The following is a 2,872-nucleotide window of genomic DNA, read 5'->3' on the forward strand; positions in this document are numbered from 1 at the left end:
CGGTGAGGCGGTGGTGGCGGCGACGTTGGAAGGTGGCGTGCTGCGAGGGAGGTATGTGGGTACGTACAGCTGGCGAGGGCACCGGAACTGGGCAACGGCGGCGATGGGGTGGGCGGCGGGTGCTTGTTGTCGATGGGAGGAAGAGAACGGTCTATGTGCCACCAACTGGCGGGCCAAGGGAAGGAGTAGGCGGGCGCCGCGCGCATCAGCCTCATGTCTGTGCCGACGAAAATGTGGCCCAAATTTGGGCGAGGAATGGATCGTGCGGCTGACGAAAAGTGGACACGCGTCTGTTTGTGTAGGCGCATTGGACCGACTTTTCTGTCCGTTTTGACCCAAACGGACACGCGCGGACGAAATGGGTCAGCGCGTTGGAGTTTCTTTGTGCGACGCCAAATGGACGTCAGTTTTTCTCCGGATTCTGTCCATTTGGGTTAGCAAAATGGACGTCCATGTTTGGTTTTGGCTGTCGCTGGTCGGTGCACCCAACTAGCGGTCGCATACCCAAATTTATGTCTGTTTTAGATTTTAAAAACAAAAAAGGCATTGCAAAATAGTCTAAAACGATAATATATTACAATGACTTGATTAAAAAGTATACGTTAGTCACGGCCGCACATAGAACTTAAGTTGAAATTAAAAAACATAAAAAAGGTAGATTTGCCACCGACCGTCATCATGGCCGCCGATGTCATGGCCATCTTCAGGCACCATCATCCTCATCGTCCCTGGTCAGGCCGATGTAGGAAAGTGACATCCATAGGTGGGGCGGCGGCCCCCCAAAATAAGGCAGGCGTAGCTTGTGTAGGCTACGGAGGTGGTAGCCCCCAAAATGGGGCGGGCGCGGCTTGTGTAGGCTGCGGTGGTGGTGGTGACCATGGCGCCTACGCCCCTCACGATGCTGGTGGCGGTGGCGACGGTGTGCTGCATGCCACCGTGATCATCCATGACCACGACTACCCATACGGCGCTGGGTTCCACACCGGGATGGGCAACCGGTCCTCCATCACCTCCTCCTTCACCTCCTGCTTCACGTCCAGCTCTGGGGCCTAGACATCTCCGGCGGCCGAGAGCACCGTCATCTCCTCCAGCCCCTCCCATTGCTTCTCCTTGCTGTGCTTGAAATCCCTCTCAGAGTCATTCATCACGGCCTGCACCAGCCGATCCTCCTTCTCGGCTATCATGGTGGACGGTGGCACTGGTGGCGGAGACGGGGAGGGAGAGGGCGTCGATGTCAGGCAGCGCACCTGCATGCTGCCGTGCGCACTCTAGGTGGGCTATGTGCGCGCACGCGGAGTGGTCTACGAGCATGGCCGGCAAAGAACGTTTGCCTGCGCATGTCGTGCTCGTCCTGGAACCATGTGTCCCGGAGGAATGAGTCGACATCATAGCACCGGTCAGTGAGGAACTGGTGTGGGATCCATGTGCGTCGGTGGGTGATCTCCTGGAGGCGGGCGCGGCCCCTCACCGGGACGGTGAGAATGGGCACCCAATCTGCGCTCAGATGCCACCCATTGGGGAGGTGGGCATAGGACCACAGCAGCGCTAGTACCAATGGCAGATGTTGACCTTCATGTATGACCGGAAGCGTGGCCCGCCCACCGAAGATGAGATCGAGAACACGGCCGGCAAGGTGGAGTGGGTGGTCGTGCTTCTAGACAAGGCGGACGACGACCCCGCCTCATGGTCGTGCTTGGCCTTCTTGCTGGGCACCCACTTCCAGAAGCCCATGGAGACGGGTGGCGAGGAGCGAGGAGAGCGGTGGTGCTAGGCTAGGGTTTGCTATCAGGGAGGGAGGGAGCAATGGCGTTGTGTGGACGTGGTCGGGAAGTGGATAGGCAAGTCCACAACTTCGCCATAAAAAAGGGCACGGCCGGGGGCGGCTGGATGGCTGATGTGCGGGCCCGCCCACCCGTGCGAATTAAATGGGACCGGTGGAATATAGGTTGATGACCGATAGGTGGGCCCGAGACAGACACCGAGGGGACGCGTGCGCGTTCGTTCGCTATCCATCTGGCCGCAAAGTCTGGCCAAATTTGCTCCCCGCTTGGTCGAGCCGGACATGAAACAGACAGATTTTACAGATGGGATCGTGCGTTGGACCGCCGCAGCTATCCGTTTCGATCCAAACAATCACCGTTGGACCATTTCGGGTTGTACGTTGAAGTTGGCCCAAGTGAACGACAAAAGAAATCCCCGCAGACGGACACCCTCCCGTAGTACCTGGCATGCAGATAGCGGAGGAGGTCAAACATGCATGCGGCCCCACCCTGCTGACCGAAATTGTAACGTCCGGCTACCAAGAGCCGATCGATCGAAGATCAGACGTAAACCCTGCTCACCCTCCGCGTCTCTTCTCAGTTCCTTCCCCTCTCTCCAACACTCTCTGGATCTCGCCGCCGTAATCCTCCAATTCGCGGCGTGCTTGCTGCGCCACCGGCACTCCCCCTCCGTCCCCGGCTTGGAGCGCCACGTGCCTCATCCTTCCGGGCCCCTCCTCGAAGCCGTGTTCCCCTGGTAAGGAAAATCACGCAGCCGGGCTCTCTGTCTGATACGTGCAGCAGATCTGGTTGTGTGCTAGGTTTCTGCACGGCTCTGTCTTATCTTTCTTCCTTCAGAGAGTAGAATTATTTATCCGCCTCCTTTGGTTTGTAGGAATTTCATAGGATTTCTAGAAGATAGGATTCTTATAGGATTTTTTCCTTTAGAGCCCTTTGGGTCATAGGAATGGATTCCTATTCCTATATAGGATTGGTTCCTATCCTCCATATTTCATAGGAAAATAAAAATGAGCCTAGACTCAATGGAAAAATTCCTTTGGTATCAACCAGATGACATCTTGTTTTCTATTCCTACTCATAGGATTTGAGAT

The sequence above is a fragment of the Triticum aestivum genome, chromosome 1A, assembly GCF_018294505.1.
Source record: "Triticum aestivum cultivar Chinese Spring chromosome 1A, IWGSC CS RefSeq v2.1, whole genome shotgun sequence".
NCBI lineage: Eukaryota > Viridiplantae > Streptophyta > Magnoliopsida > Poales > Poaceae > Triticum > Triticum aestivum.